The sequence below is a fragment of the Bos mutus genome, chromosome 5 (assembly GCF_027580195.1).
Source record: "Bos mutus isolate GX-2022 chromosome 5, NWIPB_WYAK_1.1, whole genome shotgun sequence".
Taxonomy (NCBI): domain Eukaryota; kingdom Metazoa; phylum Chordata; class Mammalia; order Artiodactyla; family Bovidae; genus Bos; species Bos mutus.
In genome coordinates, this window is record NC_091621.1 from 41,896,963 (window position 1) to 41,922,556 (window position 25,594).

Below are 25,594 nucleotides of genomic sequence, written 5' to 3' on the forward strand. Positions count from 1 at the left end.
TTCTTCCCTATCCTGCTCTAGAACATTCACTCCATGACACAGAGACCTGTTTTGTTCACATACTTATTTCCAAGCACCTAGAAACTCTGCTAAATATATATTTGTGGAATGAATTTAAAAATGGGAAAGCACTACCTATTAAGACTAAAATATCTAACAACAGACTAAAGTGCTAGTTATTCCAAATTTCAGAATATCTCGCCACACAATAGGTGCTCAATAAGCATTTGATGAATGAAGGGAATTATGTACTGTAATTTGAAAAGGAATCTCTGCACACATTTCCACAGCATCCATTTTGTGTGTATGAGTTGGAGTGTATCTTGAGTTCTGCCTATTCAGTATCTGAAACTCATTTTGCCGTTTTCTACTTCAGGAAAAAGCTCTTTAACATATTCTTCTACTATTCAGTAGAATATTTCTTTTTTAAATTGAAGTACAGTTGATTTACAATGTTGTGTTAGTTTCAGGTGTAAAGTGCTTGAGTTACATATATATATGTATTTCAGATTGTTTTCCCTTGCAGGCTATTGCAATATATTGAGTATAATTCCCTGTACTGTACAGTAGGTCCTTGTTGATTATCCATTTTGTACATAAAGTGTTAGTCACTCAGTCGTGTCCGACTCTTTGCCACCCCATGGACTGTAGCCCACCAGGCTCCTCTGTCCATGGAATTCTCCAGGCAAGAATACTAGAGTGGGTAGCCATTCCCTTCTCCAGGGGATCTTCCCAACCCAGGGATCAAATCCAGGTCTCCTGTATTGCAGGCAGATTCTGTACCATAGTGTGTACTTATTAATCCCAAACTTCTCATTTGTCCTTCCTCTCCCTTCCCCTTATGTAACCTTAAGTTTGTTTTCTATGTCTGTGTCTGAGTATTTCCATAAATTCTATGACTCAGAGGTGGCTGAGGAATTTAAGAATTAGGATAACATGATGAAAGGGTTGCAGGAAGGGGAACCCCTTCCAGCAGTCTAACACTGAGAAATGAATCATCCAAGGAGACACACGTACTTATTATTGAAAGGTAGAGTCTGGCTGCTCGCTGCCCAAAAGTCAATAAACAGGCCCGGTTGGTGGCAAGGAAAGTTTGCTTTATTTCAGATGCTGGCAACTGGGGGGTGAGGGGGTGGGCAGACATCTGTCCAAAGGCTGATTCCCACCCCCGACAAGCAGGAGGAGAAGCTTTTATACAGAATAGGGTTTGGCTACATACAGAAACAGCATAGTCAGCTCTGACAGTCATCTTCAGATTGGTCATCGGTAGTCTGACTAGCATCATCTTGATTGTTTTAGGTACAGTTAATCTTCAGTTCCAGAGTCTGTTTGTTCCCATTTGTTTGAGAACAGTTCTTGGAATTGTGGCAGCTCATGTCCTGGGTACAGTCTGGTCATTATGTAGTTAACTTTTCCACCTGGGGTTTCAGTATCTGTAAGACAGCTCACAGGATATGGCTCATAATATTATCTGTAGTCCTTGAGAGGGAACTAAAGGTCCTTGACTATGCTTAGTGACTACATTATTATTATTTCATCTCCTTTGACTGTTTTCCTTTGTTTCTGCATTTCTCACTTCTCTGATGAAATGTATTCTTAATGCTAAAGTTTTCCACAGACAACAGGCAGGCAGAGAACATGGCTGGGGGGAAGGATCATAGTGTCATGCTCAGTTTCATGCTGATAGAGCAAAAAGAGATTTTATTGAGAAGGGGTGCCTGGGCAGAGAGCAGGAGGGTAAGGAAACCCAGGAGGTCTGCTCTGACACATGGCTCACAGCCCAGATTTTATAGTAATGGGATTAGTTTTTGACTCAGGGTCCTTCCTGGTGGTGTGCACATCACTCAGTCAGGATGGATTCCAGCAAGGAGGATCCTGGGAGGTTGGTAGGACACTAGGCATGTCGTTTTGAACTTTTGAACTTTCCTGAATTCTCCGGGTTGGTGGTGGCTTAGTTTCCTGTTCCTTACCAGGACCTCCTGTGGTAAAGTAACTCACATGAATGGTTACTATGGTTCCTGGCAAGGAGGGGGATTCCAGTCAGTATTTCCCTTAACACCTCCCCATTCAGACACTGCATACTCAAGATGCTTCTTGGTAATCAAGGCAGAGGTCTCTTTCTTCTGTAATTACTCCCTGCTGAGATTCTTTGCCAACTGAGCTGGGGCTTTCCTGGTGGCTCAGTTGGTTAAGAATCAGCCTGCAATGTGGGAGACCCAAGGTCTATCTCTGGGGGGTGGGGGGGTGCGGGGGGAAATCCCTGGAGAAGTAAATGGCAACCCATTCCAGTAATTTTGCCTGGAAAATCCCATGGATGAAGGAGCCTAGGGGCTACAGTCCATTGGGTCGCAAATGGACTTTATTTCTACTTTATTAGTAGAAAACAGAAAAAAGTCTCCCAGGCCTTTCTTGAGTGCCAAAGAGCAAGCCCAAGCAGTTACTAATAGGGCAACAGAGTTACAGGACACCTAGTTCTTCCTGAAGCCATAAAGATAACAATCTGATGCATTATCTTTGAGTTATTCTACAAAAACTAAAGACAGGCACCCAGGAGGATGTAAATACAAGTCCACCACAAGCACACAGACTCCAGACTGGTTGGAACCAGAAGGTTGAGATTCTGGAAACACCACCCTGTTACCTCACCACTAACCAATGAGGTCCAGGAGCTGGTCAAGCAATCTATGACCCATTTCCATAACAGTCTTGCCTGAAAGTGATTGGAGGGTTCAGGTCTTTTGTGCACCCGACATCTATTCTTGCTTTTAGCCTTTGCAATAAATCTTTTTCTGCACCAAACTCCCAGGTTCTGGATTGTTTGGCTTCAGTGTGCCAGGGACACAGGAACTTGGGTTCCGTAACAAAGAGTGGTATACTTAGAATAAGGCAGTGCAAGGCAGTTGAGGGCCTAACTCGCTCCAGCTGTGTGACCTGCAACTAGTTTAATTACTCTAAACCCTAGTTTCTTTATCTGTAAAAACGGGGGTAAGGCACAGCATTTGTCTAATGTATGACATGTGATTAACATTGTCTGAAAAACAAACAACTCTGCATAGTAAGCATCTGAAAAGTGAAAGCTATTATATGCACGTGTGCTCAGTCATGTCAGACTCTTTGAGACGCCAAGGACTGAAGCCCACCAGGTTCCTCTGTCCATAGGATTCTCCAGGCAAGAATACTGGAGTGGGTTGCCATTTCCTACTCCAGCAGATCATCCCCACACAGGGATCAAACCTGCTTATCTTGCCTCTCCTGCATTGGCAGGCAGATTCTTTATCACTAGCGCCACCTGGGAAGCTGGGGTTAGTATAATTAATTCCAGGCGGGGGAAAAACTGCTTTTGCACCAATTGGAAGGAGTTTGCTGTTGGGAACCAAAACGTTCATTTAAAAGGAGGTAGGAAAACAAGGGGGAAAAGCAATTAAAAAGATGAGATTCAAGATTTCAAGTAGGTTTGTGTGATTAGGACCTGGAATGGGGAACCATAGGTCTTCCTCTTGGAAGTCCCTCAGCTGCGAGAGCTGCGGGCGCCGGGGTTACCCGCGGTGGAAGCACCGGATCGTGTGGGAGGTCCTGATTGGGGTGTGCGGCTGGAACTGGCTGAAGGCCACCTAGGCCGCCCTCCAGTGCAGGGTAGGGGGTCTGGAGCCCGGGGACCGGGCGGGCAGCGAGAGGGGCCGCGCTTCCCTTTACCTGGCGCCCCTCCTCGCTTACGTGTCGCCCACTGCCGTCCCCACCCTTCGCCTCCCTTCGCCTTCCAGTCGCCCAGTGCACCCTCTTCCTCACCCCACCGGCCCATTCTGCGGCCCCTGGATTCCTCCTCCCTTTCCTGGTGGTTCTGGCTGGGTCCGTAGAGTTTGGTTTGAACTTTTGAACCCACCAATGAGCACCGTGCGCCCCTCCTCTCTCCGCCCGGAGGGTAAAACCCGGCGTAGGGCTGGGAGGCTGGGCCGCGGAGGCCGGGGCGGGGGCCGGGGCGGGGCGGGTGCCCGCCCTCCTGACACGTGGCCTGGGTAGGGGTTTATAGGATCCCTCCCGGCCCCGGGCCTCTCACTACTTCTCCCCCGGACTCCTTAGTAGTCTGTCAGTGGGAGATCGTCGCGGCCGTCCTCTCCCCTGTTCCAGCCCCGCAGAACCGTACAAGTCTCCGTTATGGTGAGTGGGGGTCCCCGGGCGGTGGTGTGGGGGCACAGTGCGGAGTCCCAAGGGGCGTTGGGATCCCAGTGCGAGTGCAGCCACGTCCACGCCTCCGGGCAAACTGGTTTCTGGTGGCCGGGTTGGGAGAGTCGAGTTCACCTGGCTGACTCCTCGTCGGGCTCGAAGACGCCTGGGTACCTTGAGTGGAAGTGGAAAAGCCACTTGATCCTAGAGAGGGGCCATTCATTGATTCGTTCGGGGCCGCTACTGCCCCAGAAAGGTCGGAGAACCTTCGCACTGGCTCCCAAGGACTTGTGAAAGCTACAAATCCATCCCATTTCCTGAAGTGATCTCACCTTCCCACAGCCTTGGGCAAAGGACCCCTGGAGCATCCCGTGTACTCCAGCATAGTAGGTGCAGACGTTTCCTGGCGACCCCTCTCGTGTGCCCTGTGATTTGGTGCTGAGTCCACCTGTGGCCAGACTCTGGGAAAAGTTTCCAATTGCGGCTTCGTCACCTGTGGCCGGGATGGCGGGGGTTGGGTGGGCGAGGGGAGCTCTTGAAATTGCATCAATCCACTTGAAGGATGAAGGCAGGCTCCTCCTTTGAAGGAAATTACTGTCCCGTGTTTAACCCTGCATTTCTCGCGTTAATGTAGTGGGGTGTTTAATAGCTGAAACTTTCTGATTACAGGTTTTAAAAAGTCCATAAAAGAGATATTTATTTATAAAGTCACAGAGTAATCTAGTTAATGACATAATATTCTTGCTTTTAAAGAAACATGAAATTACACACAACTTGAGTATTTTCTATTTAGTTGTCACAGGTTTTGGAAACAAGTATCTTAGGAAACATCTGTTGGAGGTCTATCTAAAGCAGGCCATGAGTATCAAATGCATCAAAATACCTTTTTAAAAAGGAATATAGTGAATAAATATTAACCTTTTTACGGACTACTTCAGTTATCAAAGGATGTCTGACTGTAACACTTGCTTGAGTGCTTTTTTACTAAGCCAGACCAAAGGACACTGGTAAATGTGTAACTGAGAAAATAGTGGGAGTGTTTAAAGGGCAGGAAATCAGCAATAGCCCCAAACCTATGAAGACATACACTGGTTAGACTCTTATTTCACAAGGGACAGGTGCTGATTATCCTGTTAAGGCTAGACTAAGTGACACCATCACCGGTATCTCACTTCATTTTCCAAGTGGCCAGGGGAGAGTGGAGGGCAAGCAGTGGCCACAGCCTAAGCCATACTGTTGCACAATATGAAAAGTTTTTAACTCAAAAACTTCATTAGAAGTGCTTCATTACGATGGCAGGGTCTTCTCAGATACTTTATCTCCTTGGACCTGGGACTGTCATGGGCAAATATCTGGTTCTTTCCTGGTTTCTAGGGCTGTGGAATGTCCAGAGTCCAGTTAAAGGTAAACACGATGCAGTGGTTAAAAGTCATGGGTTCATCACAACAAACACCCTTTTCTCCCACAGCCTTAGAGCTGGGCAAGTAGATGCAGGTTAATAGTAAGCATGCTGATGTCAGCAGAAAATAATTGCTTTATGGGGAATATGGTGAGAAGGAGGGAACCATAAGTCAAAGGTTATGAGTAATTGGAGGTTTTGTCTTGGGGTTATGAGACTAGGCCCTTTGACATCTTAGGTGATGTTGAATTTTCTTTAGATTCCTGTTGTTGTTCATTTGCTAAGTCACGTCCGAGTCTTTGCGACCCTACGGACTGCAGAATGCCAGGCTTTCTGGTCCTTCACTGTCCCCTGGAGTTTGTTCAAACTCATGTCCATTGAGTTGGTGATGCTATCTAAACATCTCACCCTCTGCCACCCCTTCTTCTTTTGCCTTCAATCCTTCCCAACATCAGGGTCTTTTCAAATGAGTCGGCTCTTTGCCTCAAGTTGCCAAAGTATTGGAGCTTCAGCATCAGTCCTTCCAATGAATAGTCAGGGTTGATTTCCTTTAGAATGGACTGGTTTGATCTCCTTGCAGTCCAAGGGACTCTCAAGAGTCTTCTCCAGCACCACAATTCAAAAGTGTCAATTCTTTGGTGCTCAGCCTTCTTTACACTCCAACTCTCACATCCATACATGACTATTGGAAAAATACAGCTTTGACTATATGGACCTTTGTTGGCAAAATGATGTCTGCTTTTTAATATGCTGTCAAGGTTTGTCATAGCTTTCCTTCTAAGAAGCAAGCATGTCTTATTTCATGGCTGCAGTCACCGTCTGCAGTGATTTTGGAACCCAAGAAAATAAAATTGGTCACTGTTTCCACATTTTCCCCATCTATTTGCCATGAACTGATGGGACCAGATGCCAGCTTTTTCACTCCTCTTTCACCCTCTTCCAGAGGTTCTTTTCTTTCGTTCCCATTCTCTTTAGTGGTATCATCTGAGGTTACTGAGTTCTTCTGGGAGGCTTGATTCCAGCTTATGATTGATCCAGCCTAGCATTTCACATGATGTACTCTGCATAGAAGTTAAATAAGCAGGGAGGTAATATACAGCCTTGATATACTCCTGTCTCAGTTTTGAACCAGTCCATTGTTTCATGTCTGTTTCTAACTGTTGCTTCTTGACCTGCATACAGGTTTCTCAAGAGACAGGTAAGGTGGTCTGGTATTCCAATCTCCTTAAGAATTTCCCACAGTTTGTTGTGATCCACACAGTCAAAGGCTTTAAATTCCTATTAGCAGCTTTCAGAACCCTGAAACTCTCTTATTTGGAGAAAATGTAATAGGAGATATTTGATGTGGATACTTGAAAGACTTTCAAGCAGCTAATTTGATTTATGATGGAAATACAGTAGATATCCTCTTTGTTTTCCTCTTAAGTCTGTGGGTTTAGATTCTATCTTCACTGCCTTATTTTACCAAGCAGGAATGAGTTTGGTAACTTACAAATGACCCTGTTCAGCAAGTAAAGGAAAACAAACGCTTGCCTAACATCATTAAATTTATGAAATTATAGACTCTTCTTCCACAGCGCCAGAGACAGATGTACATTTTACTAGAAAACAGCTGATTTCTTAAACTATTAGTGAAGTCTTGGTGACACTTCAAGCTTTTGTTACCCTATCTCCATCTGCCGACCCTCCCCCACTCTCCCCTCAAGGTGTGTGGACAGTGAAGGAAAATATTTTTCCCTAAGATTAAATACTTCCACAGGGATAAAAGGATGCCTATGACCACAGTTTTTAAAGTCCAGGTAACTGCTGCTTATCTGCTGTTTTCTCCATGAGTCATACAGCTGTAGTTTGCTGGTTTAAGCTGGTTTTAAGGGAGAGGCAGAAGCTGTTTAAAGAACAGAATAAAGAGGGATGGGAATGAGCTGTAGTTACAGTCACACAGGGAATGAATCAGAGCTGGAAGGAGGAATTTTGCATGCCTCTAAGGAGTCAGCAGGCATATTTCCCAGGAGTTGGGGAAAATCTATTGCTAGAGTAGCTTGTGTCATTCTGAAGGTAGACACCTGACCATGAATATCTAATGTGGCTGTAAAGGGAAAGTCTGGTCTCTGGCCTTGTCTAGTTGTTCATTAACATGTCTGTGGTTTTCCAAAACCTTTTCTCTGAATTGGCCTGTTTGTGAAATAGTGCCTGGGCAGGCATGGCCTCCAGAAAGGTGCTGATTTGTCTGGAAGGTTAATAGTCATTTCCGTGTGACTCATTCCTGAATGTCCCATCTGACGGGTCACATTCTGACACTTCCTTCTTCCTTCCCACAGCGTGAGTGCATCTCCATCCACGTTGGCCAGGCTGGTGTCCAGATCGGCAATGCCTGCTGGGAGCTCTACTGCCTGGAACACGGCATTCAGCCCGATGGCCAGATGCCAAGTGACAAGACTATTGGGGGAGGAGACGACTCCTTCAACACCTTCTTCAGTGAGACGGGTGCTGGCAAGCATGTGCCCAGGGCAGTGTTTGTAGACCTGGAACCCACAGTCATTGGTGAGTTGACCTCAGTAACCCCAGTGAGATCCCAGGGATCGGGGACAGGAGGTGTGTCCTGGGAATTCCACTGATGCCCTGCGATGGAGCAGACTTGTGTGGGTTGTTAATGATGGGTGGCTGCTTCATTTTCCTTTTCCAGATGAGGTGCGCACTGGCACCTACCGCCAGCTCTTCCACCCTGAGCAACTTATCTCAGGCAAAGAAGATGCCGCCAATAACTATGCCCGAGGTCACTACACCATTGGCAAGGAGATCATTGACCTCGTCTTGGACCGAGTTCGGAAACTGGTAAACGAAGAACTTTTTTTAAAATAGGATGAGCGTTTTCTCTTAGAGTTTTGAGAGACCAGACTATGGGAATCATTCTTTGCGCACCAGAATGAGCTTTATACTGCCCAGTGTAACTTGACTTCTAAACCAAACGGTGCTGTGCTATGGGACAACTTTTTGAGGCTGAAGTAGGTGCTGCTTGGCCTCCTCCTATGTCTTCTAAGGCAGATTTGGGCAATTGCTCACTCAGTGAGGCCAGTTTACCTGAAGTCAAGTGAGTACCAGGAAGCCTTAACCGTTTTACTGACACTTAAGCCCATTAAACATCCTTGTTCATCTTAATCAGGCAGCTTCCTGCCTCCAAGCTGAGGCATCCCTTTTTAGGTCATCTTAGTCTCAGGGGTAGGTGGCTGGCTTTGAATGTAACTAATTGATCAAACTCATAAAAATTAGACAACTGCCCTATGTTGCTACAGAAAGTTACAGCAAAAGAAGCTGATGTAATACCGACTAGAACTAGCTGGCGTTGGAAACTTCCAGCAACACTGAAAGTGGAGTCAAGGGAGCTCCCTTGTTACAGAAGCAAGTATAAGTCACTGGAACTTTGAAAGTATTAAGATATAACCACAAAAAGTGGTACCCTTGTTTTTCTACTAGAGCTCAGGGCAGTGTAGATTAGCCTTGAGGCAGAAAAATCTAAGGTAACTGTATTCACATCGGTAAGGTTGAAAAGGGTGCTGTTCAGATCATTTTAATTAAGAGTCTGGCAATCAGATGACTCTGTTCCTTAGGCATATGGGCAACTTGTAACTAATTAACTAAAATCAAGAATGAAGGCCTAGGTGGAATAGCTTGTCAGGAAAATCCTATAACACTAAGCCCGGCAACAACAGGTCTATTTTCAAAATAATGGCCTTACATTGTTCTTGGCTTCATACTTTGAGATGTTTATCATAGTCTTCCCAGCAAAATTGGGCTAATGGTTGGCTCCTCTGTTTGCAAGTGAAGCTTCAGCTACAAGCACTGACTTGGAAATCGGGACCTGCCCTAGGGACAAATAAACGAGTGAAGTCACTGAGGTTCCATAGTGAAGTTCATTAACCACCAGAACAATTGCATTTGTCCCTGGTGTTTATTACTGTGTCCACAAGAGTCTTAATGGGTGGAAACTGGTAAACTAGAGTCTGCCCCTTACATTGATCTCATTCAGAGGGTGGATAGAAGTGACTAAGGGCTCAGTAGAGAATGTCCACAAATCTTGGAGCACCTTAAAGTGAAGACTGTCCAGAGAATACTCTGTCAGGTTAAGATCATCCTTTCACAGAGGAGCAGTTTGTTAGCCAGAAGAGCTCAATTAAGTGGTGGAAAGCCCCAGTGACACAAGGACATCGATTTGTGACCGTGAATCCCCTTTCCCGGAATGAAGAGACTTGCTGCTAACCTGTGCTGACTGTGCCAGGCACTATTCCAGTACTCATTTAATTCCCAGCAACCTGAAGCAGGTTACTGTTCTCCTCATTTAATAAATGAGAACACTGAGACTGAGAAATGAATTTGGTCAGAGGCACATGGCAAGGAACTGGTAGAGCCAGAGCCAGCCTTATTCTAACACCAGGGCACTGGCTCTTCACTCTGCTCTTGGATTCAGAAAGCAGCTACCAGAATTTTTGTAAGACATCATTGTATGGGGCCGGTGTGGCCTCAGGCCTGCTGTTGGTAGCTCTCCAACTGATAAGAGGTTGCCTTTGGTCTGTGGTCATGGCACGGGCAGCAGAGGTGAGCCTCCCGGTCACCAAAACTTGTGCCCGGCATCCATTCCAGACTTCGTGATTCCTCTGCCTGCAGAAATGAAAAGAATTCATTAAAAATAGCCTTTTCACAGATCCCCTCCCTCCAGCCCCCAAGAGTTGATTGTGAAAGTTTCTCTGAATCACTTAGCACTTAAAAACTCTTTAGGTCTGCTTTCTTAGCAAATATTGTTCAGAAGTTTTCTGTTTTTGTTTTTTTGAAGATCTTGATCAGTGCGATTATGGATTCAAAGAAATCACTGCAGCTGTCACCAAGGCTAAAATTAAAACTTTTTTCTTTTTTCAGGCTGACCAGTGCACGGGTCTTCAGGGCTTCTTGGTTTTCCACAGCTTTGGTGGGGGAACTGGTTCTGGGTTCACCTCCCTGCTGATGGAACGCCTCTCTGTCGATTATGGCAAGAAGTCCAAGCTGGAGTTCTCCATTTACCCAGCCCCCCAGGTTTCCACAGCTGTCGTTGAGCCCTACAACTCCATCCTCACCACCCACACCACCCTGGAGCACTCTGATTGTGCCTTCATGGTAGACAATGAGGCCATCTATGACATCTGCCGTAGAAACCTCGACATTGAGCGCCCAACCTACACAAATCTTAACCGCCTCATGAGCCAGATAGTGTCCTCCATCACTGCTTCCCTGAGGTTTGATGGCGCCCTGAATGTGGATCTGACAGAGTTCCAGACCAACCTGGTGCCCTATCCCCGCATCCACTTCCCTCTGGCCACATACGCCCCTGTCATCTCTGCTGAGAAAGCCTACCATGAACAGCTTTCTGTAGCAGAGATCACCAATGCTTGCTTTGAGCCAGCCAACCAGATGGTGAAATGTGACCCTCGCCATGGGAAATACATGGCCTGCTGCCTGTTGTACCGTGGTGATGTAGTTCCCAAAGATGTCAATGCTGCCATTGCCACCATCAAGACCAAGCGTACCATCCAGTTTGTGGACTGGTGCCCCACTGGCTTCAAGGTTGGCATTAACTACCAGCCTCCCACTGTGGTACCTGGCGGAGACCTGGCCAAAGTAGAGCGAGCTGTGTGCATGCTGAGCAACACCACAGCCATTGCTGAGGCCTGGGCGCGCCTGGACCACAAGTTTGACCTGATGTATGCCAAGCGTGCCTTTGTTCACTGGTACGTGGGTGAGGGCATGGAGGAAGGAGAGTTTTCTGAGGCCCGTGAGGACATGGCTGCCCTTGAGAAGGATTATGAGGAGGTTGGAGCCGACAGTGCAGAGGGAGATGATGAGGGTGACGAGTATTAGCATGTCTGCTGCAGTTTCATCTTAGGACTGTATTATTTATTTGTGTTCAGTGGAGCTGCCCACTGGGGCCCTATATTGTCAATAAAAGTTATATTTGCACATCAGAGCTAAATCTAGGTCTGAAGTGGAGTTTTAGTAAACATACAGCCTTTTGTTTTTAATTTCTGGGGGGTTTTTTTTTGCCTTTTTTTTAAAAAAAACTCAGATTTTCTTTTGTTTTTATTTTTAATTGGAGGATAATTGCTTTTCAGTATTGTGTTGGTTTCTGCCATACATCACCATGAATCAGCCGTAGGTATACATGTGTCCCCTCCCTCTTGACCCTCCCACCCCATGCTACCCTCTAGGTTGTCACAGAGCACTGGGTCTCAGCTGCCTGCATCACACAGCAAATTCCCACTGGCTGTTTTACATATGGTAATGTCTATGTTTCAGTGCTACTCTCTCAACTCATCCCACCCAAAGCTCCTGGGTATTCTTGGTCTGCTGTGACCACATGTGGAGGAGCGAGGGGTTAGGTAACATAGCTAATAAATGGTGGAGCCATAACTCAAGTTGCCAGGATGACTGCCAGAACCACTGCAGTCTTTAGTTCATAAAGTGTTGGAATCACATGGGAAGGGCTTGGAACTGTGCTGATTGTTCATCCTTGGCCAAAATCTACAATGGCAAACTAGGACGGTGCTTTCAGAAGTCACTGCTTGGAGAAAGTAGAGCAGGCTGAGACACGAAAGTACAGTTGTCTCGGGTGTTAGGATATTGGTCCCTGACCCAGTGTATGTCATGGGGAATATGTGAAGTAGGGGAATAATAAGGAAAATTGAAGGAGTATGTACATAACAAAGGTTGAAGACCAGAGCTCCCTAATTTGGATGCTTTTCTGAGCAGCTGCTGGAAGCTGTGTGGTTCTTGAGCAGGGCAGGAGGCAACTATGAGAAGCTGAGGGTGGGGGAAGAATGCGCGGGTGGCCCGAGAGCTTGGTGCTCAGGGACCAGTGCTGTGGCCTCTGAGGCTGAACTGAGCAATGAAAGAGGACAGCGATCATCAGAGGGCCAGGTCATGCGGAAGGGAGGAGCCATTTTTGATGCTTAGGTCCTGGCCTGAATGGGAAGGCCAAGCAAGTGGCAGGAGGTGAGGGTGAGTGCAGGTCTGTTCACCTTTGCTCCAGGACTGAGCTTATTCAATGGCGCTCAGCTACCATCTTTCTTTTCCCACTGGTGTTTTCACCTCTTACTCATTGCTAACCTCTGCCCCCTTACCCTTTAAGGACAGCATTTGAAACATGCACATTCTGGGAGTTCCCTGGTGGCCTAGGGGAATTGGCGCTTATCAGTGCTGAGGGCCCGGGTCCAATCCCTGATTGGGGAACTAAGATTCCACAAAGCACATGGCACAGCAACCCCCTCCCTCAAATGCACATTCTGTCTTGGGGCACAGCTTCCAGCCTGAGCTCTCTCAGCTTTGTGCTCGGAAGGGTTGTCATGAGAGCAACCGTTGTCTCATGCTTCAGGATGATGCCCAACCTGCCCCATCCTTGAGTACAGCCAGCCACTGCTACTCAAAGTGATGGACTAGATCCCTTCTGCAGCCTCAGCCTGGGCGTCCTGGGCTGAAACAATGAACCTCGGAGAGGCTGGCCACTCCAGCTGCACTCAGACCTTCCCAACCTGGGGTATCTGCCAATTGCTACAGTGCGAGCTCTGGAGGGAACAGGACATCCAGGTGTGAGAAGGAAGAGACAGATCATCAGCTTCAGCTGAGCACAGCACCCCACGACACCTGAAAGGTCCATTCTCGGAGCCTGCGTGTCCCAAGCTGGAGACTCTGAGAATGGGGTTCAGGGCTTGCCTGTTCTCCTCCTCCTCCCTCAGCCTTCAGGAGAGCCTGGCAGCACCTGCAGAGCCTGAAGCCCTGGGGCCAGTGCACATCCCCACCCCCTGCAGCCCCTGGCCAGGAGCAAGCCCCTCCAATTACCTCCATAAGCCTTACAGGTGAATAATCTGCCAAGATGTGGAAGGGGCTGGAAACCTTTAAGCAGCCGCAACGGCGTGGAGGTGAAAGAAGAGTTTAGCTGAGAAAAAAGATTCCAGTAGAACAGAGCCTGGGGAATTGGAAAGGGCAAAGTGCAGGAGCTTGCAGAGGGATCTGTCCTTGTAGTGATGATCCCCCCACCCCTGTGCTGGCGAGAGAGTGAATAGAAGTTAGCCTGCAGCAAGAACAAATATACCCCAAGGTCTGTCACTGCTTTGTGGCTGACAATCATCCCATCTGCCCTTGAGCGCAAATGGAAAGCCTGCACTCAGAACTGCCCCCAGGGCTGAAGCCACGGGGCTTGATGGGGATAAATGGAGAAAGCCTAAGAGGGTGCAGCCCCAAAATTGGCTGGCACCCCAGACTCTGGGCATCCCTGATAGCTCAGTGGGTAAAGAATCTGCCTGCAATGCAGGAGACTGTAGTTCTATCCGTGGGTCAGGAAGATCCCCTGGAGAAGGAAATGGCAACTCTTACAGTATTCTTATGTCAACTACAAATTGGCACAAGAGCATTGCCAACAACTGAACAACTAAGGCATTTGCACGTGCCTCTACACAGATTGAACCCCATGCTGCTATAGCCGCGTCCTTCAACAACCCCTGAAGGAGTTCAGGGAGGAGGGAGGCACTCTGTGCCCCAGGGAATCTGGTGGGACAGGTCTTTAGATAGTTCAGTGTTTTTAGGAACAGATTTTATGATCTCAGTCCTTGCATCTCCTCATATCTAGAGAAGCATTAAATCCCTTCATGGTGATATCAGACTCTCATGACTAACAAAAAGTCTTTTTCAAAGGAGTGCTTCATGGTATTGAATTCCCCCTTCACCAAAACCTTATATATTGTCTTTCCCCCACTGCCGGTTTGGAGCAGTCTCTCAGAGCTATCTGAGATGCTGCCTCCCAAGCTGCGTCCTCATTTTGCCCCAAATAAAACTTCACTCACAACTCTCAAGTTGTACATCTTTTTTCAGTTGACACTTGCCTGGAAATTCCCATGGATAGAAGAGCCTGGAGGGGTCACAAGAGCCGGACTTAGTGACTAAATCACTGCCAGACTCTGCGTCTGCGCTCAGTCGCTTCAGGTCTGACTGTCTGCGACCCCATGGACTGCAGCCCGCGAGGCTCCTCTGTCCATGGGACTTTCCAGGCAAGAATACTAGAATGGGTTGCCATGCCCTCCTCCAGGGCATCTTCCCGACCCAGGGATCAAACCCGCCGAGCTCTCACCTGACCTGACCGATGGAACAGTCTGCTCCCACCCCATGGAGGTTGCCCACCCTGGGGGCCGGCCCATGGACACCCTGGCAGAGCTGCGATTCGAGTTCGGGTGAGGAAGAGAGAGTAACTGGGAGAACCAGCGATGCTGGCCAGTCTGCCAGTCGTCCTGTTCGGGAAGCAGCTGGCAGGTGTCTCTACTCCAGTGAAAATCTGTCAAACAGGCCCCTTTCAGGCCAGAGGTGGCCAGGTGGGGTTTAGCTCAGAGAGAATGTGTCTTCAGGCCTCTAGGTGTGTGGAGGCCCCGCCTGGGGTTGTGGGAGGAGGGGGAAGCTCTGTCAGGGTGGGGGGAGCACCTTTCCCTTCTTGGGTGTTTCATGATCTTCACAACACCTGTGAGGAGAGGACGTCTAACCTTGGAGAGATTAAGCATGTAACTTAAGGCTACAGAGCAAGGAGCCAAACTGAAATCTGATCCCTGAACTCTGACTCCAAAGCAGTACTCCACTCCGCCCAGTAGCCCCAGGGAGGTCTTCCCAGTTCCCTGGAAGGAGGGACACGGAGGCCAGCCCTCGTGTGGAGCGCTGGGTGGAGTCCTGGTTGGAGAACAGAGATCTCGTCCTGCTGTTGTCAGGAGCCCCATTCCTGGGACCGGGTGACCCAGAGGAGCACATTGACCCAGAGGAGCAAAGTCAGCTGCCCCCCACTATCCAGGCTGTAGCTTCGTGAGTGAGGGAGCCTTTTCCAGGTCTTCTTCTGAAGTCAGCGAATCAGCTCTCAGATCATACAGACACAGAGTTTGTCCTTGGAGGGCAGTTGCTGTCGCCCGGCTGCACTTGTGCTGACAGGATGCCAGCCACCACCCAGACAGGACAGCTCTCACCCGGAGCACTGCCCCCCTGAGCACCGGGGCCAGGGTGGTCAGCTCCTGCCAGCCAAGGCCACACTGTGAGGTTGGCAGGGATGACCCAGGCAGATGGCTCCTGGAGCCCACTGCCAGAGTTCCTGTCTGGGAGGCCCAGGGCAGACGAAGGTGAAGGGAAAATACACCCAGTGCGTCAGTGTGGGGAAGGTTCCCATTTTCAGCCCCGTGGAGAAAGTCCCCTTGGCTGATATCTCATTAGCCTGTCACTGCCCCATTCATTCCTCTGAGTTTGTCAGCCCTGAGCAGGTTCTGGAAAATGGTTATTTCCTCCTCTAACGCTCCCTCTGACTGCAGCAGGAGAGAACTGCTCAGCAGCGAGGAGTCTTACAGAACTAGAGCTGTGTCTTTGGTAGTCATAATACGGAAAATGCTTTTGAACACTTGTCTCACCACCAGATGACTTCTTTTTCTCTCTCTGATTAAAATGAGAACAGAATATAAAGCATTCCTAATTACATGAGAATTTTATCTAAATTCACAAACTAGTTTAATTCATTGGGAAAGAAAGAAAGAAAGTGAAATCACTCACTTGTATCTGACTCTTTGCAACCCCATGGGCTGCAGCCTACCAGGCTCCTCTGTCCATGGGATTCTCCAGGCAAGAATACTGGAGTGGGTTGCCATTTCCTTCTCCAGGGGATCTTCCCAACCCAGGGATTGAACCCAGGTCTCCCACACTGCAGGCAGACGCTTTAACCTCTGAGCCACCAGGGAAGGTGAGTATAAATACATAATCTCTTTGCTGTCACCTTTCCCCTCCTCCCACCCGGGTCAGCTCCACTCTGTTCTTATCAAATATCTCATTTGGCTCAAGGGGGATGTCTAGCTCAACAGTAAGCTGATACTGAAATGCCTTTGACAAAGGTAATCATGTCCAATTGTACCATTATAAAAATTATTGCAGTTTTTAAGTTTAATTCCTTTTTTTTCAAACTTTAAATTTTTTATTTTGTATTTGGGTATAGCCCATTAACGATGTTGTGGTATTTTCAGGTGAACAGGGAGGAGCTCCGCCATACACATACACACATCCATTCTCTTCTCATTCACTTTTTAATTAATTTTCACTGGAGTATAGTCACTTTACAGTGTTGTGTTAGTTTCTACTGTCCAGCAAAATGAATCAGCCATACATATACATATACCCCCTCCCTTTTGGACTTCCTTCCCACTGAAGTCACCATAGTGCATTAAGTAGAGTTCCCTGAGCTCCACAATATGTTCTCATTAGTTGTCTATTTTATGCATGCATACTAAGTCACTTCAGTCATGCCCAACTCTTTGCAACACTATGGACTGTAGCCCACTCACCAGGCTCCTCTGTCCATGGGATTGTCCAGGCAAGAATACTGGAGTGGGTTACCATGCCCTTCTCCAAGGGATCTTCCCAACCCAGGGATCGAACCCATGTCTCTTATGTCTCCTGCATTGGCAGGCGGGTTCTTTACCCAGCACCACTGGAAAGCCATCTATTTTATACATAGCATCAATAGTGTATATACGTCAATCTCAATTTCCCAATTCCTCCCACCACCACCACCACTCCCATTCATTGTTTTTAAAGAGCCTGTCTGGTTCAAGTCATTATTCTAGGTTCTACAGGGAATATACTTAGCTTTATTGTTCCTCTCAGTTTTTAGAGGTAGATCACAAAGGCACAATCCTAATTTGAGGCAGAACAGACCACATGTCAGAAGAGGCAGGCACATGTGGCAGCCACCATCGCGTGTCTACCCCCAAGCCACTCCTGGCTGGTAGTTTTTATCTGCCAACATAACCTCTGGGCCTCTCCAGCACCAGGGTGACTCCTAGTCTAAGCTGATCGAGGTCATTGAATTCCCTCACCAGGGTCTGGTTAAGGAAGCAGCAGATGATGCAATAATGCAAATGAGAGGTGAGATAAAGTTGGCTGGATAGGGGGTTGGTGGGAAGATGTTCTTGGAAGAATTTCCTTGCTGTTAAAAAAAGGAACACTGGGAAACAATTTTCTTTTTTTGAAACTTTAACATTATTTTGTGAGCACATAACACTTGAAGTTGCTGCAGTTATCTTGTGATCACGAGGGAACTGACATTGTTGTAGCCACACATTCTGGGAAACAAACTCACTCAGAAGGACAATGCAGATAGTGGAGTGCAGTTTATTACACCGGCAGGCCCAAGGCAGAGTCTCCTCTTAGCCAAGGACCCCGAACAGTTTTTCTGAAAACCTTATATACCCTAAGTGTACGTGCCCAAACCCACCTCCCCAAGTTCCCTGAAACTAGTCTGAACAAAGGAAAAGAGATACAATCAAAGTCAACCCGTGATTCATACGCCTTAAGCCTAGGTAGTTAACAGTGGACAATTATCAATAGGCCTGTGGTCATACCCCAATAAGCATAACAGAATTTGTGATTCTATTCAGTTACACAGATATTTAGGGTATCCTTTTAGGCAACAGAGAGTCTAGGTACGAGCCCTGGGGCTCTTCCATCCAGGGGGCCTGATTTTCCAGTTGGTATGTTGTTTCCATAGATACTGGGCATAGAGCTCAAAGTCCACAGTCCGGCCCAAGATGGAGTCCCGCTTTCAAGAGGGAGCCTGTTCTGTCTGTGTCCTCTTTCAACACAAGGATAAAAGCAAACATTCCAAGCCTAACAGAACAGAAAGATGTAAAGACCCTGGGTCCTTGATAAGATGCTGCTGCTGCTGCTGCTAAGTCACTTCAGTCGTGTCCGACTCTGTAAGACCCCATAGACGGCAGCCCACCAGGCTCCGCCGTCCCTGGGATTCTCCAGGCAAGAACACTGGAGTGGGTTGCCATTTCCTGCTCCAATGCATGAAAGTGAAAAAATAAAGTGAAGTCGCTCAGTCATGTCCGACTCCTAGCGACCCCATGGACTGCAGCCCACCAGGCCCCTCCATACACGGGATTTTCCAGGCAAGAGTACTGGAGTGGGGTGCCATTGCCTTCTCCGTGATAGGATGCAGAGAGCCTCAACTGACAAGTCCTGAAACTTCTCTCCATAGTGCATTTTTCATTATGTGAGATTGTAAACCTTTTATTGTTTGGGGGCATTTGGAGTTGGGTCTTCATTACTTCCTGTCAAAAGTATCAATGTTCTAATATAAAGGCCTTATGCAATAGTTCATGGAAACTTTTAGCAAGATAATAATAAAAATATTAAGACTTTAAAAATTGTGTAATCCCCTTGGGACTTCCCTGGTGTCCAGTGGCTAAGACTCTGTGCTCCCAACGCAGGGGGCCTGGGTTTGATCCCTGGTCAGGGAACTAAATGCCACACGCTGCAACTAAGAGGGTGCATGCCACAACTGAAAAGATCTCGCTTGCCGTAACCAAGACCCGGCGCAGCCAAATAAATAAGTATTAATAAAATAAAATGGTACACTCCCCTTTGCAGTGCAAGCACTGGCCTGGGAGAGTAAAGATTCCATGCTTCCCTTCCTTACTTTGGCTTTTTTTTTTTTGCCTGTACTGCCTGGTCAACCAAACTGATCTGCTGCTGCTTTTCAGTCTTTTCCAGGAGTTCTGGGTGAACTTAAGCTGTAAGTTGAAAGCACGCAGAGAATATCTGCAGGCCTGAGAAAGCCTCCTTCTCTTTTACATGCAGCAGGGAATGGAGACATAGCCTGGTCTGCGGAGATCTGGGTATCTTCTGATACAGAAGAGCAAGGAGGCCCCTCTGGAAGGAGCATCTCCCTCCAGGAAGCCCAGTCCTAAATCTTCCAGGGCCTGAGGTGCTTTGAACTGCCCTTTGAGACAAGGGGGTGGTAGCAGGGGACTCTTAGCACAAGAACCAGGCCAGACTCTAGGGGCTCCAGGGTGTGAATAGGGGTCACTTGACTGGTTGTTTCCTTGTGTTGGAGGGCCCTTGGGTCCTCTCAGGCTTTGGCCCACTTGGTTTCTTCTGCTCTCCCCTCCTGCTCCCCTCTGTATCCCACCCTCATCTTTCCTCTCCACTTCCATTTCTCCCTCCCCTCCCCCTTCCCCATCTCATTTCCTCCATCACCTCCCTTCCCTCTGCTCAGGCGTCAGCACAATAGTGTGCAGAGAAAAGAATTCGCTGGAGACTGAGACAGCGTCTAACAGCGACGGACTGTCAGCCCTCAACAACTGGGAGACCCACAGGCTCTGAAAGCTCGGGTCCAGCCAGACTCAGCCGTCAGATGAGTACCTGCGTGGCCTGCAGGCAGAGGGCAGGCAGGGCAGTTTGTAGGGCATCAAGCTCTTTGAACTTGTCTGTTCAGCTGCCACCTGGCCTCTCCCTGCAGGAGGTGGGGGACGTGGATGGCAGAGTGTCATGATTGCAGAGAAGAGTCTCCTGGTGGCTGGCCTGAGGGGCAGGAGCCCTGTGCTGGAGCATCTCATGCACATGCATGTGCTCAAGAAATTCTTATCAGACACAGTCTCTTATAAGAGAGCTGCAGAACCAAGTGGAGACCAGGATGAGAAGCCTGGGTTCTATTCTGATAAGCAGTGTGACTAACTCTGCAGCTGCTCCTTCTCGGTCACACTTACTCAGGAGCCAGAGTCACTGCCTTGTACTGAAACAACATCAGACTGACTCTTAGACGACATCAGACGTCATTAGACATCAAAGGACAACAGAACTGACTCTCTAGAAAGAAGGTCGTGGACATCATGGCACTTCACCCCTGAACACTCCTGCAGGCACCTCCTAAGAACTACAATATTCTCTTACACAACCAATTCCTGTCTTCACATCTAAAAACAGTAGTCATTCCATAGCATATAATCTACCCAAATTCCTCCAGTAGCATTTTTCTTCTTCAAATCCAGGATCCAATTTAAGTTTGAATAGTGAGTTTAGTTGTTATATCTCTTAGTTTCTTGTCTAGAACAATCTCCTACTATAGTGAGCTGAATGGTGCCCCTCCCCCTCCAAATAAGATACGTCCACATCCCAGAACCAGTGAATATGACCTTGGGAAAAGGGTCTTTACCAGATCAGCTGGGCTTTCCAGGCAGCTCAGTGGTAAAGAATCCATCTGCTTGCCAATGCAGGAGACACAAGAGACGCAAGTCTGATCCCTGGGTCAGGAAGATCCCCTGGAGGAGGAAATGGCAACCTACTCCAGTATTCTTGCCTGGGAAATCCCGTGGATAAAGGAGTCTGGTGGGTTACAGTCCATGGGGTCACAGAGTCAGACATGACTGAGTATACACGCATGAAGAATGAAACAAGATTAGTTAAGGACCGTGAGATTTGCGACCCCATAGACAGTAGCCTACCAGGCTCCGCCATCCATGGGATTTTCCAGGCAAGAATACTGGAGTAGGCTGCCATTTCCTTCTCCAGGGGATCTTCCCAACGCAGGGATCGAACCTGGGTCTCCTGCATTGCAGACAGCTGCTTTACTGTCCGAGCCACCAGGGAAGCCCATTCGGGGTTACCTAGGTCCCCAGATTCAGTGACATGTGTCTTTATAGGAAGGAGTGGAAGGCACAGACACAGAGGAGGAAAGGGCATGTGAAGGCAGAGGCAGAGATCAGATCTCTCAGCTGCAGTCAAGGAACGCCTGGAGCCACCGGAAGCTGGAAGAGGCAAGGAAGGATTCTCCCCTAGGGCCTTTGGGAGTAAATCTTACCAACATTTTGATTTCCAATCTCCATAACGGTGAGAGAATCAATTTTTATTGTTTAAAATCACCACATTTGTGGTAATTTCTTAGGACATCTCTAGAAAACTCATACACTCACTTTTCTTGGAATCATCTTATAGAATGTCCCAAATCTGAAATTGTCTTCAGATATACCTTTTAAAGTCATAAACCTGATCAAATCATTTGCCTGCTTAAAACCCTCCAATGTCTTTTCATTGTATTTAAAGCAAGCTAGAGGGAAGAAGGAAATGGAAACCCACTCAGTCCTCTTGCCTGGAGAATCCCTTGGACAGAGGAGTCTGGTGGGGTACAGTCCATTGGGTTGCAGAACCGGACACGACTGAGCAACTGACACACACAGAACTGAAGAGATACTTGATGGTGCAAGGGTACACTTTATCTACTCTCCCATCTCCTGCAGGAAGCAGGATGGGGCAGGCAGCCCCTGGGAGGCAGGATGGCTCGACTGCCCCCAAATCCCTTCTGGAAGTCTTGGGGCCTCAGTGCCTGCAACAGCTGGCCTTGAGCAAATAAAAGACTAAGTTGTTTACTGTAAAATAATAATAATAAAGTAAGCTAGAGAGAGAGGGAAATGGCAACCCACTCCAGTATTCTTACCTGGAAAACTCCATGGTCAGAGGAGCCTGGCTGGCTACAGTCCATGGGGTCGAAAAGAAGTCGGACTTGACTGAGTGACTAAACAACAAAAACAACAAATATTGGTCTCTATGCTGCTAAGTCGCTTCAGTCGTGTCCGACTCTGCGCGACCCCATAGACCGCAGCCCACCAGGCTCCCCCATCCCTGGGCTTCTCCAGGCAGGAACACTGGAGTGGGTTGCCATTTCCTTCTCCAATGCATGAAAGTGGAAAGTGAAAGTGAAGTCACTCAGTCGTGTCCGACCCTTAGCAACCCCCATGGACTGCAGGCCACCAGGCTTCTCCGTCCATGGGATTTTCCAGGCAAGAGTACTGGAGTGGGGTGCCATTGCCTTCTCCGATTGGTCTCTATACACATATTTAAAAGAAAAGAAATTTGCACCCTTAACATTAACAAACTACTAAATGTAAAATATTAGATAACCAAAAAAGACCACTCTAAAGCACAGGGAACTCTATATTCTATAATAATCTAAATGGGAAAATAATTTGAAAAGGAATAGATATATGTATATGTATAACTGAATCACTGTACACCTTAAACTAACGCAACATTGTAAATCAACTACACTCCAATATAAAATGAAAATCAAGTAAAAAAAAAAAAAAACAAAAAGGGTAAGCTGGAGGGGACTTCCCTGGTTAAGAATCTGCCTTCCAATGCACGGGACACAGGTTTCGATCCCTGGTCATGGAATTAAGATCCTACATGCTATGGGGCAACTAATCTCTCACTCCACAACTACTGAGCCCATGCGCTCTAAAACCCAAGCACCAAACTAGAGAAGTCCTGGCCACAATAAAGATACAGTGCAGCCGAAACAGACAAACAAATAAAATAAGCTATAAACTTTTCCCCCTGATTTAAAAAGCCCAAAGTGGTCTGACTCCTCCTCACTCTTCTTTACTCACCTTTGTTTTTCTCCTCCTCCTCACCCATCTCACTCCAGCCTCACCTTTCTGCAGTTCCTCAAACATGCCAAGTTCATCCCAGACTTATCCTTGCCCAAGTGGCAACCCAATACAAGTTTTCATCTTTGAATCCTGGGTCAGGGGAAAACAATTATGAGGACATTACTGGGATCTTTGTGGGGAGGGCAACTATGAATATGGACCATATATTAGATGATATTGTATCAATGTGAAATTTCTTGGGTGGATTAATAGTATTGTGGGTATGTAGGAAAATGTTCTTATGAGATGCATGCTGAAGTATTTAGGGGTGAAATATAATGTCTGGAACTTACTTTCAAAGGAATTATGGGGAAATATTAACAATTGGTAATTGTTATAACCTGGGAAAAAGGTATTGCGTGCATGCTCATTCATGTCTGACTCTTTGCGATTCCCAGTGGACTGTAGCCTGCCAGGCTCCTCTGTCCTTGGGATTTCCCAGGCAAGAATACCAGAGGGGGTTGCCATTTCCTACTCTAGGGGATCTTCCTGACCCAAAAATCGAACCTGAGTCTCCCACATCTCCTGCATTGGCAGGTGGATTCTTTGCCACTGTGTCACTTTGGAAACCCTTAGCATCCTGTGGCCATAAGCTGCTCTCTTGTTCTCCAGGTGACAGGTAGCTGGTTGGAAGTTCAGGCAGGTGGATGGAGAAGCAGTTTTACCATGTGGGCAGGCCTGGAGATAATGAACAGAGTGGAGGATGGTGGCGGGTGGGGAGTTGAGGACTGACTGCCTCCTTCCCTGGCTTTTGGCTTCTGTGGGTGCAGAAGAGGTTTCTAAAGCCCACGGGAAGAATGAAATCAGGGCTCGGGACCCCTAATACCAGTGCTGCTATTTTAATTTACACACTCTTCAATAACTCTCATCTTTAAAAAGGAGATGATAAATAGTTTTGGAGCATCCTCCAAATTTCAGTGTTTTCTGAGCTTTGAGTGTTAAACTTAATAAACCTGGATGGTTCAGACTGCAGTCATGTCATTCTAGCATCTGGCCAGAAGGTGGCAGCAACACACCTCTTTATTTTCCCGACTCCACAACCATGGGAAAATTTTTTTTCAGGCGCCTCTGGGTTCCCTTCAGTTGAACCAACAGTTGTTTGACTTAGATCCTGTACTAGACACTAGGGACACGAAAGTGAATGAGATTTGATTGCTGCCCTCAAATATTGTATTGTCAGGGAGCAGAAGAGTCAGACATATAAACAGATTACTAGTTTACTATTCGTAGCTGTGTGACCTTGGGAACGATGCTTAACCTCTCCATGCTTCAGTTTCTTCAACTGTAAAATGGGAATAGTGTCAATACTTATGTCATAGCATTATTGTGAGGATTAAAAGTTATAATGTGTAAAATGCTTAGCATAGTGCTTGGCACATAGGAAATGAATTGTGGGCTTGAGAAGACTTGAGAGTCCCTTGGACAACAAGGAGATCAAACCAGTCAATCCCCAAAGAAATCAACCCTGAGTATTCACTGGAAGGACTGATGCTGAAGCTGAAGCTCTAATACTTTGGCCACCTGATATGAAGAGCCGACTCGTTGGAAATTATTCTGGTGCTGGGAAAGATTGAGAGCAGGAGAAGAAGGGATTGGCAGAGGATGAAATAGTTGGATGGGGTCACTGACTCAATGAACATGAGTTTGAGCAGATTCCAGGAGATAGTGAAGGACAGGGAAGCCTGGCATGCTGCAGTCCATGGGGTCACAAAGAGTCAGACACGACTTAGCGACTGAACCACAATAGAGAGAGAAGTGATGAGATGGAAAAGATACCCAGGGTGCTCCCTAACTGGGAGGAGTGGAGCTCCAAAATGGAAATTATGGGGAAAGGATTCCACTTTGGCGGAGCCACTCTGTCAATGGGGATTCTGAAGCTGGACCAGCCTGGGAGAGCCCATCTGGAATGGAGCTGGACTCCTTCTGGCTGGGGCTCATCTCGCTCCTGCATGCCCAGAACACAGAACACCCGCAGGCCCTGAACAACGAGGATGTGTCTTCCTGGAGAGGGAGCCATTATCGGCTCACTGTACAACCTCAGACTGGCAATTCTGTCCCTCTGGGCCTCAGCGCCTACCGAAGGGATGGGGTGGGTATCACAGGAACCAAAGGATGGTCTCGGGTTCCACATGTGGGACACTGTGGAGAGTCGGCTGTATAGTCAGCCAATTCAGGGACACTAGGGCTTTGCATCTAGGGATGTAAAGATGAAGAAAGCAGGAAGGCAAGGAGATCTGGGGGAGGACACTGAAATTTCCCAGGATGTGGAATGCAGATTGAGCCAATCCTAGACCTTGAGGGGCAGGGAGACCCCGGTTGACACTTAGATACAACTAATGAGGGTTGTGTCATTGCTTCTGTATGTCTGTTCCCTCTCTGTCATGTAGGAGGGGAAAAGGCATTCAACAATGCTGAGCACCTACTATGAGCCTCACAACATGTTAATTGCTTCATGTGCTGCTGCTAAGTCGCTTCAGTCGTGTCCGACTCTGTGCAACCCCATAGACGGCCTCCTACCAGGCTCCTATGTCCCTGGGATTCTCCAGGCAAGAATACTGGAGTGGGTTGGCATTTCCTTCTCCAATGCATGAAAGTGTAAAGTGAAAGTGAAGTCGCTCAGTCATGTCTGACTCTTAGCGACCCCATGGACTGCAGCCTACCAGGCTCCTCCATCCATGGGATTTGCCAGGCAAGAGTACTGGAGTGGGGTGTCATTGCCTTCTCAGAATTGCTTCATGTA

At 47.5% G+C, this 25,594-nt stretch overlaps 1 non-coding gene across 2 annotated transcripts in view; it reads left to right on the forward strand.

Moving 5' to 3' along the window:
• LOC102270382 (tubulin alpha-1C chain) overlaps positions 1-11,551 on the forward strand; it is a 91,384-nt gene extending 79,833 nt beyond the window's left edge. Inside the window, exons 1-4 of one of the 2 annotated variants that reach the window (XR_011464230.1) lie at positions 3,996-4,155; positions 7,879-8,101; positions 8,244-8,392; positions 10,469-11,551. This is a non-coding gene — a transcript (tubulin alpha-1C chain). Of the gene's footprint in view, positions 1-3,995; positions 4,156-7,878; positions 8,102-8,243; positions 8,393-10,468 lie in introns of those variants that run through there. The other variant, XR_011464231.1, reaches the window with a different exon arrangement.
• The last annotated feature ends 14,043 nt before the right edge of the window (positions 11,552-25,594 follow it).